At 46.9% G+C, this 17050-nt stretch overlaps 2 long non-coding RNA genes across 2 annotated transcripts; both read right to left on the reverse strand.

The window, feature by feature from the left end:
• Nucleotides 1-276: 276 nt before the first annotated feature.
• LOC128776517 (uncharacterized) lies at nucleotides 277-4471 on the reverse strand. The gene is made up of 2 exons (XR_008421611.1): nucleotides 4339-4471; nucleotides 277-589 (listed from the first exon to the last, which is right to left on the reverse strand). It is a non-coding gene; the product is annotated as an uncharacterized LOC128776517 (long non-coding RNA).
• A 7259-nt stretch (nucleotides 4472-11730) lies between these two features.
• LOC109266133 (uncharacterized) lies at nucleotides 11731-16922 on the reverse strand. The gene is made up of 2 exons (XR_002079576.2): nucleotides 15208-16922; nucleotides 11731-14880 (listed from the first exon to the last, which is right to left on the reverse strand). It is a non-coding gene; the product is annotated as an uncharacterized LOC109266133 (long non-coding RNA).
• Between the last annotated feature and the right edge of the window lie 128 nt (nucleotides 16923-17050).

Below are 17050 nucleotides of genomic sequence, written 5' to 3' on the forward strand. Positions count from 1 at the left end.
GACCCTCCCGCCAGGTGAGTCCTGAGCAGACTTTCTCACACCCCAACACACATTCCGATTCTGCAGGTCTGGGGGACAGCCCAATGGCCTGCATTTGCAGCAAGCCCCCGGGGGGGGTGCCAATGCCACTGGACCCAGTGACCTCACCCGGGGACACCAGCTCTTCCTCGAGAATCTCCGATGCGGACCCCAGAGTCGCCTCCACCATGTTGCAGAGACCATGACAAGAGGCAGCTCGTTTGTCCCCAACCCCGTCCTTGCCAGCCACACCTGATGTTATAATCACACGGTTTAATTAAAGATTACATACAACTGTTGAAATAACGACCGCAGAAAGGGCAATAAAACCCAAGTTGAAAATCTCCATAAAAGTGAGTCGCTAAAAATAAAGGCTATTGAAATCGATGTAGTGAGATAACTATAAAAACCTGGGGTGGGAGGGATCTAGATGATTCCGCATTCCTGTTCCTCCCCAGATGGCTTTAGCTGCTCATAGCACATGTGGAGTGAACGTGGCTGCACACAGGACAATGTGGCTCTTGAGGCAGTGGCTCGTGCTCGGAAAAAGGCTTGGACTCCACAGGAAAGGCTGGGAAGAAAAGAAAAGTAACTGGGGGCAGCTGGGTGGCTCAGTCGGTTGAGCGTCAGACTTCGACTCGTGTCACGATCTCACAGTTTGTGGGTTCGAGTCCCGCATCGGGCTCTGTGCTGATGGCTCAGAGCCCAGAGCCTGCTTCGGATTCTGTGTGTGTGTCTCTCTCTCTGCCCCTCCCCTGCTTACTCTCTCTCTCTCTCTCTCTCTCAAAAATAAATAAACATTAAAAAAATTTTTTTAAAGAAATGTAACTGTATTTTTTAAGTAAAAATAAATACTGGATTTGAAATACGTATTTTTTTAAATCTCTGGTTCCAACTGAATTACAGGGGAAGGATTCCCTTGTATCCCTTCAAAAAGCAAGTTAATATTCCCATGTATCATAATGTAGTACAATCATTGATTTTTGCTGTCATTAATTCTTGCCCCGTTACGTTACTTGTAAGTTTTCCAAAAATCATGCGACAATGAACACTTTTCAGGCATACAGTTTTTTGCTCCTTTTTTTTAAAAAAAAATGTTTTTAACATTTATTTATTATTGAGACAGAGAGAGACAGAGCGTGAGCAGGGAGGGGCAGAGAGAGAGGGAGACACAGAATCTGAAGCAGGATCCAGGCTCTGAGCTGTCAGCACAGAGCCCAACGCGGGGCTCGAACCCACGAACCGTGAGATCATGACCTGAGCCAAAGTTGGGTGTTTAACCGACTGAGCCACCCATGTGCCCTTTTGCTCCTTTTTTAAGGATAATATTAGAGGAATAGAATTTCTGCTTCAAAATGCCTTTCTAGGTTTTGGTAACACTTATTACCTGTCTGCTTTCTGAAAGAGTAATATTTCCACTTCCTTTTTAGAAAAAAAATTTAACGTTTTTATTTATTTTTGAGACAGAGAGAGACAGAGCATGAGCGGAGAGAGAGAGGGAGACACAGAATCCAAAGCAGGCTCCAGGCTCCGAGCTGCCAGCACAGAGCCCAATGCGGGGCTTGAACTCATGGACCGTGAGATCATGACCTGAGCGGAAGTCGGATGCTTAACCGACTGAGCCACCCAGGCAGCCTTCCACTTCTTTAATATTAATCTAACCCGCATAACTTAGTGGCTTAAAATGACCAGCATGTCATTATTTCTCGTGGTTCTGAGGGCTGACCAGGGCTCAGCTGGATGGTTCTTCTGCTGGTCTCGTTTGGGGCCTTCCATTCAGCCGCAGTCAGCAAGCACCTGGGCATGTCCTGAGAACTTGGTGTGAAATCTCCAGGCTTCTGGCAAATAAACTGCTGAGCGAGGCATGGGGAGGAAGGCGGAGAACTCAGACATGAGAGCAGGAAAGATTGCTTTTAGATATTAATTTTTTTATCTTTATTTATTTTTGAGAGAGACAGAGAGAGAGCGAGCATGAGCGGGGCAGGGGCAGAGAGAGAGGGAGACACAGAATCCGAAGCAGGCTCCAGGCTCTGAGCTGTCGGCACAGAGCTGGACGCGGGGCTCGAACTCACGGACCAGGAGATCATGACCTGAGCCGAAGTCGGATGCTCAGCCGACTGAGCCACCCAAGGCGCCCCTAAAGATTGCTTTTAAGCTCAAACGTTTCCATCTACACCTTTCCCCTCAGCTCCCCCCACCCCCAGTTATGTGGGAGGGATGAGGGATAAAGCATCACAGACAAGAGTCAGAGTGTGGACCCAAACCCCAAGACATGGACGGATTCCCAGGGCGCAGAAGTCCTTATGTAATTTATTCCAAGGACCTTGCTTTAGCTAGAAATGAAAAGGATCCCAGCTTCCCCCTGAAGCAGTGGGAGTAGAAAGCTCATGTGAAAGCTTTTGTTCCGAATTCGTTCTGATCCCCACATCTGGGTGTGCAGTTAGTAATTACTTCCTTTTTTAAACACCACTTCAGCAAAGCTGGAGTGTCACCAACAGAGGAGGCAACTCTGAAACGGAGACCAAAAATGTATAAATAGCCCCTCTGAAAGCACAACAAAGGCTGGGCTGTGACCTCCAGGGAGGAATCCCTATTTCAAATGAGGCTCGGTGCTTCTGGAAACATAATTCTGTCTCATCAGCCGGGCCCCCGTCCCCGCCCTCTGCTGCGCTGTTCCCTCCACATCTCACACCTCCTTTTCGCCAGCTTCCTCCCACCTCCCACCTCCAAACAAAAGAGCGGGACGCGGAAAAACTCAACTACAATTGCAGAAGGTCTCCAGCAGCAGGCCACGTCCGGGGCTCTCCCCGGTGAGAACTTCTGGAAGGAATGGGGGGACTTTGCAGAGAGCTCTGGTGTCAGCCCTACTTTTAGGAAGTCAGCAGAGGCTTAAGGATGTCATGAGAAGCAGGTGCCTGGGTGGCTCAGCGAGTGAAGCTTCCTCAGGTCGTGATCTCACAGGTCGTGATCTCAGGTTTTGGCTCAGGTCGTGATCTCACAGTTTGTGAATGGGAGCCCCACATCAGCCCACATTGATGGCGCAGAGCCTGCTGGGGATTCTGTCTCCCTCTCCCTCTGCCCCCCCACCCCACGTACACACGCATGCGTACATGTGACCTCCCTCTCCCTCTCTCTCTCTCTCAAAATAAATAAATAAACTTGAAACAAAAAAAGAAGAGTTCCCATGATTAACCAATCCCCCTCCCCCATGCTGATCTGAAATTCTCCCAGGATGTACAAGGGCAGAGAGAAGGTGAGACACGTTCCGGGGGAAAGACGGCGGGGTTAAAGGGAGAGGATCTGTGGCCCCGGTGGCGAGGCCACGTCAGGGACCACCACACGTGGCTGCGCCCCCCTCCCGGCCCCAGCCACTGCCACCTCGGTTGCCGTCCTGCTTCAGGCTTCCTTCTCGGGCGGACATCTAGTACTTTTGCAACGTTGCAGCTACGCGTTAAACTTCTTTATGTCCACCGGGCAGAGGAGCGAGCAGAGACAAGCGAGTTCAACACGCTGGCCAACGTGACAGCTGACAGCTGGCCAGGCTTGAAGCCCAGGCTCTTTTCCGCTTTGGTGGGGACACGCCGAGCCAGGAGAACTGCTCGGGGCTCCCCCTTCTAAGAAAGCAGGAATCGGAGCCTCTCATCTGAGCTTGTCCGTGTCCCAGGGGGCAGACAGTAGCAGGCACTGCAAAGTAGGTGGGCCACTTTGGCTCAGGTCATGATCTCGCGGTCTGTGGGTTCAAGCCCCACATCGGGCTCTGTGCTGACAGCTCAGAGCCTGGAGCCTGTTTCAGATTCTGTGTCTCCCTCTCTCTCCGCCCCTCCCCTGTTCATGCTCTGTCTCTCCCTGTCTCAAAAATAAATAAAACGTTAAAAAAAAAAAAAAGAAAAGAAAAATATTCTCTCTTTAAGGATGGTGATTGTGGCTTATCCTCCCAAGATGGCGACTGATCCTTTCTCGAGATATTCCCTAAGTATTTGAATGAACAAATGAATGAATGAATGAGTGAAGGAAGGAAAAACTGTCCACATTGGTGCTTCTCAAACTTCAGCGCATGCCAAAATCACCTGGAGAACTTGTTTCGTCAAGTCAAGGTTGTTGGTCCCCAGGCCCACAGTTTCTGAATCCGTAGATTGAGAAGGGGCCCTGAAATCCCATTTCTAACATCCCAGAGGCTGCTGGTCCACAGGCCGTACTTTGAGTCGCACTGGTTTACACAGTGGCTCTCCTCTTGCTGTCACACCCAGAAGTGAGAAAAGACTCAGAGAGAAGTATTTCCAGGGAACACACACCTGGATCAGGAGATTAATGATATCTCACCCTTGTGGATTGCTTTCTCGTTTCAAAAATATCTTGATAGGTCTTGTTGGATCCTTGCAAGGCTGTGACATCATGAGCCCATTTTACAGATGAAGAAGCAAGGGTCCAAAGGATCACAATCAATTGCTCTAGGAAGCACAGCAGATAAAATACAGAGTTAGGAAACACATCCAGGCCCCCTGAGCCTCGCTGGAAGTCCTCCGCACTGAACACGGGGAATTTTCAGCATAAAGTAAGTAGTGATATAAAGATTACCTCGTGCTGAGTGCTTTGCAGTATGGCCTTCCCAGCAGTGTTTGTGAGAGGGGAAGGAAGTTCTGAGATTATAATTCACTTTAAGCAAGATTTAGTCGTAAAATCAGTTTAATACTAGTAATAAATTACCATTAAAGCATTATTAATAAATAGCATACCACAGTATGATTTTAGCTACTGCTTGACAAGCTGCAGATGTGGGTACATACGTGTGCGTTTTGGGACATGTTATGTCATTATTGCTGACACGTGACCTGAAAGCATTCAGCCCTCAGGCGGGGGCCAAGTGGGAGCCGTGGGGAGCCTTCATTCAGGCTAGGACTCCTGGGTGTTGAGGCTCAGTTTTCTGACCCAGAATTGTCCTTCTCAAAACCAAGATAGAATCCCTCCGTCCGTAAGCCCAGAGAGGAGTCATTCTCGAAAAGGATGATTAAGGGAGAATTTGCAAAGCATCTCTGACCCAGCCCTTGTCGTGGAGGCAGGTCAAGAGCCCAAGGGTCCCTGGGGAGAGCGCGGCTGGGACAGCCAGAGGAGCAGGACGGGAGATGACAGCCACTTCTTGCTGGCTGAGCACCTCACTGTCTCTCCCCACCCCCCACCCCCGGCCCCCTGCCGTGATACCAGCCCTTGGCCGGTCAGCCAGGTTACTGACTGTTACAGCATCACTCCCAAGAAGGCACTGAGGCTGAAAATTAGGCAGCCTGAGAACTCCACACAGCGCCAGGCTGCCTCCGAGGGCGTGCCACTGGTCTCAGCCATCTGTACACCAGCTCCAGGTACCCGGCTCTGGGAAGCCACTTCCCGGGCTCGATTCCAGCCCGTCCTGTCCTCACTTGGCCCCGGGACCTTTTTCTCACTGCTAGTGCTTGACTGGCAAATCCTTTCCGTGCCTTCGGTGCCGCAAACTCCGCACAGATTTCTGCTCTGCAGCTTTCCTAATGGTTGTGTGTGCTGCCCCCCTCAGGAAACCCAGGGGTCCCCTGTCACAGAATGAAGGACAGAATGCACCACCCCGTTGGGGTCCTTTCCGCAGGAGCCGGACTCCTGTTCAGTATCGAATCTTCAGGGCGTATAAAAATAATTCGATAGTAACACTATTTTGTGACTGAAACCCTTAAACCGGCAAGACAAGACTTTCCTTAAAGAGTTGAACGACAGAATTGAAATCCTGGACTCTAGAAGCCTATTCTCCACCTCTAGCTTCTACAGGACATCTCAGACACTCAAGCACTTTGGACATGAAGGGTCAGCTCTGACCCGGCCTCCTCTCATGAGAATATTTCAGACCATTGGTTAAAAATAAGAAACCTCTGTTCTTATTAGAATAATGGAATAATAAGCTTTCCTGTTTGGAGTAATGGACTGGTAAGCTTTATACTGGTTATATATATACTGGTAAGTTCATACCGGTTAATTTGTAAAAGAAATTCCATTTACACACGGGCTGGAATTACAACATATCAGTCACCGAAATCGATTCATAGACAGCCTAACGCGAAATTTAGCTGTGTTTCAGTCTTCATTTTACATAATAGTCTATCAGCGGTGGCCAAAACGATACTTTACCGTTATGATTGTATTTTATTTAATTACTAAGGCCAAGTATAAAATCTGAGCGCCCTCAATCCCACGAGATACTGACACACTGGGGAAAATACATCTCTACCTACCTACCTACACAGAAATTGAAACAAATATAAGCAGTGCTTCTGCCCAAGAGTGATTTTAGAAAATAGAAATGCCGTTCATATTGAATTCCGCAGGAAGTATTTCACAGTTGATCGAGACAAAGTAAATGTCATACTGAGAATAGAGATTTGGTAAAATGACAATCTTATTACATAAGATTTTCCTAGAAGTCTTTGTGTTACTTTATTATTAAATCAGTATTTTCTTTTGTTTTTTTTTTAAAAATACCTTTATTGATATATAGTACCGATACATACCATAATACTTACATACCATCCAACTGACCTATTTTAAGTGTACAATTCAATGAGCTTTAGCAAACGTACAGAGTTAGGCAACTGGCACCACAATCTAAGTTTAGACCATTTCCATCACCCTAAAAAAATCAAAACCCTTTTCTAGCGATAATTATTCCCTATCCTCACTCCCTGCCCCAGGCAACCATTACTCGACTTTTGGTCTCTGAACATTTGCTGTTTGGGGGTAATTCATATAAATAGGAAAATGGTAAGTGTTTTTCTTTGTCTGGCTTCTTTCACTGACCATAACGTGTCTGAGGTTCATCCATGTTGTAGCACAGGCCAGTCCTTTGTTCCTTTTAACGGCTCAATACTATTCCATTGTATGGATATGCCACATTCTGTTTAACCATTCTTTAGCTGATGGGTATTTGGGTTATTTCCACATTTGGACTATTGTGGATAATGATGCTACGAACACTCACGTACAAGTCTTTGTGCGGACGTGTGTTTTAATTTTTCCTGGTTAGACACCTAACCAATGGAATTTTTGGATCCTGTTGTAAGTCTGTTTAACTTCTAAAGGAACTTTTAAACTGTTTTCCAAAGTAGTCGCACCATTTTGCATTCCCAGCGGCAACTTAGAAGGGTACCAGTTTCTCCAGATCCTCGCCAACACTTGATATCGTTTTCTTTTTGATTCTAGCCATTCCAGGGGGTAAGAAAAGGGAGCTCATTGTGGTTTTGATTTGTATTTCTCCCCGAATTTTTGAATCCTTAAATTCATCCAAGGTCAACATTTAAGACTTTATGAATGCTTTTTTTTTGGGGGGGGGGGATCACACTTCCATTTTGAAGTCATCAACTCTGTTTCCTTGAAATGGTATGAAATACAAAAGGTATACAAATCCATAGACTACTTGTAATCAAGATTCACTCAATCAGGGAAAGCCTAAAAAAATTACGCAATGCTACAGGTATTAAGAAGAATGGATTAAAATGAAGGAAAATAAGGAAGATTGCTTTTATCATCCAGTGGTATATCACATTATGAGTAAAAAAATAAGAGGGTAAAAAATTTTTTTTCATTTTAAAAAACTAAAAAAATTAAAAGGTGATAGAAGAAAATTGGTTTGGGATCGGGGAAAATTCAGCCAACACAATCTCACCGACTGCTGTTCCTAAAAGGCTTGTCTGTGTCTTTTCTGCGAATAACACACTTTTCGTAGGTATGTTTTCTGTGTATGACTTTACTAGCTAACATTTGCCAAGCACTCCTAAGTGCCAGGAACCGAGCGTGTTTGCACGCGTGTCGTGGGTATTTTTTGAATGTTAGCAAGCCCACATGGAAAATACTTTTGCTATCCCTATGTGGCCGACGACGAAACACAACTTTACAGGGTACGTAACTTGAGCAAAGGCACACGGTGGCCAAACTAGCAGAACGTTAAGTCACTGGTCCAGGTTTGCACTCGTGCTGCTCAGCTTTTTTGGCAACCGATGGGTGGCCGTGTGACTCTTCACACGTCCTTACACACGTCAAATTCTTCGTTGCCCTGTGTTTCTTTCTCTGGCTTTGTTGCATTAACAGCATGAATGTGTTACTTAGCCCGTTAGAGCCGTTCCTTCTGGCCATCACTCTTGCCTGAGGCTCGTGTGTCAGCCTTCTGGCCACACTCGGGGTGTCCAGGAAGCAAGGAGGGCCTGGCCTCCCCAGATTGGGGCTATGATGCAGCTGCTGTTACACCACCTGTAACTCAGCAGCTCTCCCCCATTCAAGAAAGCAAGTGACGGGGTGCCTGGGTGGTTCAGTCGGCTGGGCATCCAACTTCGGCGCAGGTCATGATTTCCCAGTCCGTGAGTTCGAGCCCCGCGTTGGGCTCTGTGCTGATGGCTCAGGGCCTGGAGCCTGCTTCAGATTCTGTGTCTCCCTCTCTCTGCCCCTCCCCCTGCTGATGCTCTGTCTCAAAACTTAATAAACACTAAAAAAAATTGAAAAAAATAAAAAAGAAAGCAAGTGAGCTAGAAGCCAATTATAAGAAGAGTAACTTCGAATCCATGTTAATTTGTAAAAAATATCAAATAAGTGACATCAGTGCCAGCTTCTACGACTTACGCTATTATTAATATAAACTGACATGCACCCAGCATGACATGATGGTTGAGTGTGAAAGGGATACTATGAATGCCAGAGGCTATCAATTATAGTCACTAAGTGACATATCAGAAATGTGAGGCACACATACCTTTATCTCCATTATCCCACATTATTCTGTTGCATGCCTCATATTTATGATGCATCACTTCTAGACTATAATAAAGTTGCAGTTATAATTCCACATGGGTCCATTTTATGATGTCAGGTTTGGTTTTTTTCACCGTGAGCGTTACTACCAAAACCTTTGACCAAGTCAGTCATAAAACGCATCAATTACGTACAGAAAATTAAAGAAATCGTTAGACTGGGTTTTCTACTGTGCTGTGAACTTTCTGCCTTAGAGGTAACAAGGGGAACCCAACGTTACACATGTGTGATCATTTAATAATCCTTTTGAAAGTAATGATGATGATTATATGGGGTGTAGGCTATAATGATAGAGCCCCTAATGTAGTAATTAATACAAGGAAACTCAAAGACCCAGTTGTTACTCCTCTTTGAGACAGTGGTTACTATCCCTTTATGATATTTTTCACAGATTGTTTAGACTTTCTATGCTTTTTTTAAGCTTGTTTGTTTGCTTGTTTATTTATTTAGAAAGAGATGGAGCACAAGTTGGGGAGGGCAGAGAGAAAGAGGGAGAGAGAGAGAATCCCAAGCAGGCTCTGCCGTGCCAGCGCAGAGCCCGACGCGGGGCCCGAACCCACAAACCATGAGATCATGACCTGAGCCGTAATCAAGAGTCAGGCGCTTAACCTACTAAGCCACCCAGGCGCCCCCAGACTTTCTCCGCTTCTAATTCAGGAACGGTAAATCACTACAGTAGCAAGCACGGAAGTTTGTTTCAACAAAAGATGCCACCTTCTTTTGTGCTTCCCATAGTGGTTTAGAAAGGCTCCTCCTACAACCATAATAAAATACCTAGCAGTCTCTTATTAAGTACTCTCACCTCGGAGCCAGAGAAAAAGCGAAGGGAAGCCGCTACGAGACACGAAGTCCTGCACCAAAGCTCATACACCTTATCCAAGAGAGTCTGCTTTCTCTGATTCCAGAGACCGTTTGAAAAGGCTCCGTTGTGTATTTGACAGCCTGCAACTATTCAGCAAATATTTAATGCACACTAAAGGGATTCGGGCCTTAGGCTGGCGCTGGAACAACCTCGGCAAGGGTGTGTCCCTGCCTCTTAGGGGCTGACAATGTCGAGGGCAGGAAATGCCAAGTATTCAAGCAACTGTATGCGGAGGCAGAGAAAAATGAATGCTACGGAATAAACATACATAAGATGGCAGGGGTCACCCAGTTGGGCTAAGGGAAGGCTTCATGGAAGAGGGAGCATTTGGGCTAGGGCTGGAAACGTGGCTCTGTACTCCAGGCAGAAAGTAGGGCACGAACAGGCACAGAGGCAGCACAGCACAAAATGCGGTTCGGGACCAGCAAGTCGGCGGTGGTGGTGGAGGAGGGAGAGTCAAGCTACAAACATGTCTGGTTGCACTGAACGGAAAGTTATTGTAAGAAAGTCCACCTAAGAGGTATCTGCAGACGGGAAATGCAGACCAGTGGACTCCACGGGGACTGGAATTGGGAAGTTAGAAATGAAGGCTCCTACCCCGTTTTCCACGGAGCCCCACTCTCTCCCGCTTTTCTGCGTGGTTCTTGCTGCATGTCTGTTTCACCCTCCTGCCTCTCTCTGCAGACCAGCCCATCTGCATGAAGAACGCCAGCATGCGCGTGGCATGAGCCTGACTTGTGAAATAAACACCTTTGTAAGACTTTTCGTCCCAGTCATGTGTTGTCAGGAGCAATGTAAAAGCTTGTGTCTCTCGCACGGTCAGTAAATCCAGAGGCACGGCGTGCTGGGGTGTCAGGCCCCAGGCTCCTCCTATCTCATTGCTCTGCCAGGCGTGGTTTCCATTGCAACGAGCCCCCCCCGCTCCAGATGCCATCCAAGCTCCAGCCATCACGTCCACCTTTCAGCCGACAGAAGGGAGGAAGGGGAGGAGAGCACACTCTCCTTCTGAGAACACTTTCTGGAAATGGCACGTACCACAGCTGCTTATTTAGGATGACCATGGGATGTGCCAGGTCAGAGTGAAAGAGGTTTATGCTGGGATGGCAGGCATAAACTAGGACCCCCCTGCAGCTACGGGGAAGAAGTTATATATGAGCAGGTATACACAGATTCCACCGGCCAGAACTTGGTCACGTGGCCACAGCCGTCAGGGAGGCTGCACATACCCTCCTTACCCCGCGCAGCCATGTGCCCGCTGGAACCCGGGAAAAGGCAGGATGAATATCCAATTAGTATCTGTCTCTGCCACAAGTACCCTTTGACACCCAGCAAATTTCCTGGTTGGAATGTGGAAGTTGTCACAGTCTGTGGACTGGATTCTTGTAGGTCAGTCTTCTCCCCTAGTGCAACCAGGTGTGGACAGGAAGAGGGAACGAGGGCAGGAATTTGAGTCTGGATGGCTCCCCTTTCACGGGTGGAGGAAGGGGCCTGGGCAAAGCAGGCAAACTGACTGACCTGTCAACTCCAGTAGGTTACAGATATATCGAAGAGGGTGGTAAATGCTAGAGCAGACACTCACAATCCAATTGAGCAGGTGGATGAGGGAACCCGCCAGAAGGAAATGGGGGGGGGGGGGGAGGCGCTGAAGCTTTACTCAAACAAGGTTAGCCCGGCTGCAGTGTGAGGGCTGATTTGGAACAAGGATGTTTGGAGAGCAGCAGTCTCCTTAAACAACCCCTGCATTCGGCCAGGTGAGACTGAACTTGACTTTGAGCAGAACGTGAGAAGGTGGGGAGAACTATAAAGCTAGGTAGCAGGGTACCAACAATAAGGGGACACTGACAGTATTATGGCAAGAGAGGAGTGAGAAAACCTATGACAAGCAAAAGTTTCAAGTTCAAAACGACTGCAGTTTGGTACAGTGGCACTTGATACAGGCACGACTATATTACACAGCACCATATAACAATGGATGGTCATAATGATGCCCTTGTTCTTTAAGAAACTCATCATACCATGTTTCAGGATGCAAAACGCTGTAATACGTTATATAAGACGCTTTTATTCAACGTGGTTAGAAGTTCTGTGTGTTTCTGGAAGGTATGCTTAGGTATCCGGAAGATTCTCTCATGCAAAACATCGTATTTCCTGAATAATAATTAAATGAGTCCTCACTGTACCTAAGGCAAACATGTTGTCAAATGCATATTACAGTACAGCACTTAGATTGTTTGATTACACTTACCCTTCCGACCATCAGAGCAAAACCGTGGCCCTGGCAACCCAGGTTCAGTATTCTAAAACCTCAGCCCCATGCATGTATAAAACTCACTAAAAAGAAGTCGAGCCTCTTATCGTGGAAATGCGGTTAAATAATACCTGAAGCCTTCACGTGTCACAAGACCCTCGACATCAGTTCTAGGTAAATCATACCTATTGAAAGGTGTGTGTTTCCAACTGAAAGGCTAGAGTTGGCAGGACTCTCTTCCCAAAGACCGATTTCCGAAAGATTTCAGTCCGTGGAGAGAAAATATGGAGTACTAGAATGAAAACGCCATGAAGGACATATGCAGAAAACTATGGCTACCTCCTTTGCTTGCACGGAGAAATAACACACAACTAGTGATGCCCGGTGTTACGCTCGAAATGGAAAGAAACACACATGTGGAAACTTAAGAGGGGGCCTCTTCGGTAACTTTGAAAAAAACAACTGGGAAAACTAGGCTGGGATGGTTGAAAGTAAACACACACAAAGAAGCTTCTAGAAACTTGAGCCCCTGCATCTGACTGCTGAAGCATTCCTCCATTTCTAATGGGGATTTTTTTTTTCAACCTCCCTCACAGATTATTTTTGACTTAGCCAAGCAGGGAGCCTATTCTAAAGCCTCCCAATTTGAAAATCACGGAAGCTTTATAAAGTCCCCCACCTGCACCTCTCTTTAGGAACACAGTCCTTTCTTCTCTATAAAGGATGAAAACCTCCAGCATATAAAAACTTTGTTAGGCTGTCACTATCAATAGGGCAAAAAAAAATAATAATAACCGTTGACAAAGAAGAGACAAATTGCATCTTCGAATAAGTTTTCTTGAAGCTCTTGTTAAAAGCTATAACCTCCGACGTTAACTAAATTTAACCCATCCTGACCCTCACGGTGGCCCTTAACCTCTTCTTTCTTCTGCTTCCTGTGGCTGCTGGAGACAACGGGCCCAGTCCTTGGAAAAGCGTTCTCTGTAGCACACAAAAGGCCCAGCCTTCCCGCTACCCCCGCCAGGAGGCCCCGGATCAACCGAGGGGTCAGCACCTGTGCGGAGAAGCAGGTGACAGTGGACCGCCAGCGTCCGTCCCGAGCGAGCTGTAAGAGTGTCTACCCTTCAGCCACCACGCTGCAGTTTCAGGCATTCAAGCCACTGCGGTTCAGGTTTTCTTTGTGAACGCAGACTTTAAACAAATTAACCTATTGCTGTTCAACTGACTGTAAAATTAATAGATTTACTGTTGCAAAAAAAGAAAGAAAGAAAGAAGAAATACTGAGAGCTTTCACTTCCACTTTGGTAAGGTCACGGATGCGTCCTAAGCTGCCAACAAAACAGCCCCGAAAATCTTTGCAGCAGAACCTAGCAACTTTAAGGGAGGGGGCAGGCAAACAATGAAACGTACAGTGGAAATCTTCCCGACCCGGTGAGCATGTTAAAACTTCACATCTGACGAGCTTCTCAAAGGGAGAGGACAAATCTCGTTACTAACATTGTAGTTGTCGGCAGTCCTGCCTTCCTTAAAGAGCCTAGCTAGAAAATCTCACGTGTCGGCAAACATTAGTGGGTGTTATTTAAAATGTAAAATGCGAAGAACTTGGTCCTGTCGTGCTTGGATTTACCCAGTACGCATTGTACCTTCTGCAAAGCTTCCCACGCCAGCTGTTGGCACTTTAGCATCACGTCCTATGACGGGAATGGGAATTACGTTCATGAAGGGTCTCGTTTTTCCAGTGGGGTCTCTCGAGGCTATTTTCTGCTTCGTTCAGTGGCACAAGACTTTTCACAGGAGATAAATGGATCTTCCCGATAGACCTCTCTTTTATTCGGCAGACCTGAAAGCTTTCCAAAACTTTATTACAACAGGCCATTCGTTGTAGATGAATTTAGCTCACTTGTCCGCAACCGCCATCATGTTTTAATAATTGGTGCCATCATTTTCTGACAAGAGGAATGATTAGTCTGGAGTCTACCGTTATGGGCAAGTTTGCATGTGGTCAACGTATTCTGAATCTGGCAACAGTTGGGGAGGACGGAAAGGGTTTTCACGCAGACGCGGTCACCAGATGTTCTCCGGCTCTCCTGGGGAATCGGCACACGCAGCCCCGTGATGGATTTAGGCTGAAGGAAGAGATTCGTTCCCTCAGTCTTTCAAAACAGTGAAATGAGCTCCTACGGAAGGCTGAATCTCCCTGCCTCGGAGTTTTCCCTTTTTAAGTGTGTGAATGTGTACACGCCGAGAATAGATGAATCACAGTTCCCCCTGGGGGTCACCAGTAGAGCTCCGGTGAGGAGGTTTCCAGCTTTCGTGTGTTGTGATAATGGGCACATGGTACTGGGCCGAGGGGATCTTCAAGGTGTCTTTGACGAGTTAGCTCACACTCAGCCACGCCCCCTTGCGCACCTCGCTTTCCGTGCCCCTCTTGACAAGCTTGTAAACACGAATTAAGGAAAGCGTGGACCCTCTTAGCGGTTAAGAAGGCACCGTAATGAGAAAGTTGCCACCACTTAAGACAACTGCCATCAGCTAGATTTAGTAGGGACTATGTAGGATCTCACACACGATGGACTTCAATTCCCCTATTTTCACCAAACTGTCCTGATGAGAGCTTACGATGTTATGTTGGAGGGGATACACAAGCTAGCCGTGATCCGTTAACAACTAGGTGTCGAAGCATATGCTCAATGTGTGAAGCCGCGCAGGCTTTGAGTCACCTATGTGACCTCAGAGTAAACACAGGATTTCATTAGTGGAAGATCAGCCTCTTAAAGTTATTGTCTGTAGTGACTGTGGCATCACGACAGAGTCGGGGGTTAATCACTTTTTGAAGAAATCGCCTGCAGAATAATTACTTTGTGGAGCGGGTACGTTGCGCCCCAGTGACCTCAGGCCGAGACTGTCTCCAGGGGCTTCTCTGTTCCAAAGATTCCCACCATGCCTGTGGAGAGAGGGGATTTTCAAGGCGAGGGGCGGAATTTCCCTTTAATCCTTTCTCAGAGCAAAACACCAATGTACACATTGTGTGAGAAACCGTGTCATTTGGGGACCAACCATGGGAATTAACGGGGAAATTACTCTGTGGAGGAAAATGCAAAAGTTTTAGAGTCCCCTGGATTTGAGTTTTATTACTTCTGTTTGGGTTTTTGGTTTTGGTTTTTGTTTTTGTAAATTATGGGTAGAAACAATAGCAACTGGGAACGTGTGTAAGTTCCTGAGAGCCCTAGAGGACATAAATACAGGAAGGGGACCCAAGCGAGCCAGTTACCTGCTTTACTATCTTTATTCAAGGGTCTCCAAAATCTGCCACCACGGAGCTGAATCCAAGACTCCCAATGACTTTTTAAAAGCTGCTGCATCTCATTTCAGCTGGAGGTCAAGGCCGAGTTCAAGAGAAGAGATTTAGAACAAACAAAAAGGCTTCTCTCTGAGGGCATGTCTGCAATGTGTGTATTTTCCGGCTCATCTGCTTCCAGGAACACTAAAGCGCCTCCTTCTTGAGATATCTGATGACGACAGTCTAGGAAACTTCTCGAATCATCTACGCCGGACACATAGCCTTCAAAGAGGGGATACCAATGGGGTCCTGGCAGGTAGCTCCAGTTACCTAACGATTACTTTGTGTGAATTCATTCAAATTGCAACCTTACCAAATTTCAAGTCCTTAATTTGGGCACTAAAGCCCTTTAATCTTACGTATTTCACAAATACCTTCACAGACTTGTAACCCCCCTGCTTCCTTAGTTGAGTCTAGCAGTGGAAGGAATATTTAGTATTAAGACTACCAACTCTGGCTTCAGGCTGCCTGCATTCCTTTATTCTTTTTTTTTTTTTTTTAGTTTATTTACTTTGAGAGGGAGACAGAGCCCATGAGCAGGGGAGAGGCAGAGAAAGTGGGAGAGAATTTCAAGCAGATTCTGTGCCGCTGTGGGGCTGACCCACCAACCGTGAGATCGTGACCGGAGCCAAGGTCAAGAGCCAGACGTTTGACTCTGCTACTGGTACATGACCTTAGCTGAACTTCTTTATGCTTCAGTTCTCTCATCTGTGGAACAGGGTGAGATGCTTGTATTGAGGATTAAGTGATTTGAGAGAAGTAAAATGCTTAGAACGGTGCCTGGCAGGTAAATTCTATAAATGGGCATATGCATAATTGTTGAGCACCTACCCACGGTATCCCCTAGTCACTCTATCCCCGTATCTACACTAAACAAATTCAGATCTTGGTATTATGGAATAATTTTGGTAGAGTAACAGGAATCTCTAACTCTTCTGGTGTAACTTGGAAACGGCCAATGTGCAAATACTAACCGTGGACTTCGGGCCACCTACACGCTGTTTCTGGGTTTCCCACTTCACTATTTCAACAAAATAGTCAGCACGTAAGATGCCAGACACTGGGACAGAAACTTGGGCCTCTGCTCTCAAGGAGCTACTTAAAGCTGAACTAGTGTTTTGATCTGCAATAAAGCAGGTAAAATCGGATTCAAGAAGTCATTTAACGAGAACAGAGCAATGTGTTGGCGGGGCTATAACATCCTCTAAACGTAGTTTGCTCCCAATACGGTAAATTCCCTAACGATGTAGCTTCACTAAGTCACGACGGCAGATTTCCACCGGGCGCTGAGCAATTTCCGATCGAAGACGAGGTGAGAGGGCAGGAAACTGACACCCACAGAGCAGCCTCGCGGACAAGCAGGTGACACCCGGGAGCACCCGACTGCACCCGAGTTTTGGGACCGCCCCACGAACTCCGGACAAACCACTTCACCACCACCGGCCCGTTTTCGCCTTCGTAAAACCGAAGGCCTGCCGGAAGCTCTCCCAGTTACATCCATTGAATCTCACACGCCCGGCCCCATCTCCGGATCTGTCTCCTGGGACCCAGCGCTCGGGAACCTAAGACGGTCTTTTATTTCCCGGATCTGTTTGCTCACCTGCAAACCGGGGACAGTGTTCCTTAAATCACGGTAACTACAAGAACACTGACGAAATATTTTAGTCGACGTTAAATTAAAAGAGAGGAGGCGCAGGAACCGCCCCTCGCCCTCCGCACTTTCTGTCGGAGGACCTCTGCCCGCCAGCTGGAAGGCGCTCCTCCCTACGTCACC

The sequence above is a fragment of the Panthera pardus genome, unplaced genomic scaffold, assembly GCF_024362965.1.
Source record: "Panthera pardus isolate Hobbes unplaced genomic scaffold, ASM2436296v1 HiC_scaffold_1, whole genome shotgun sequence".
NCBI classification, from domain to species: domain Eukaryota; kingdom Metazoa; phylum Chordata; class Mammalia; order Carnivora; family Felidae; genus Panthera; species Panthera pardus.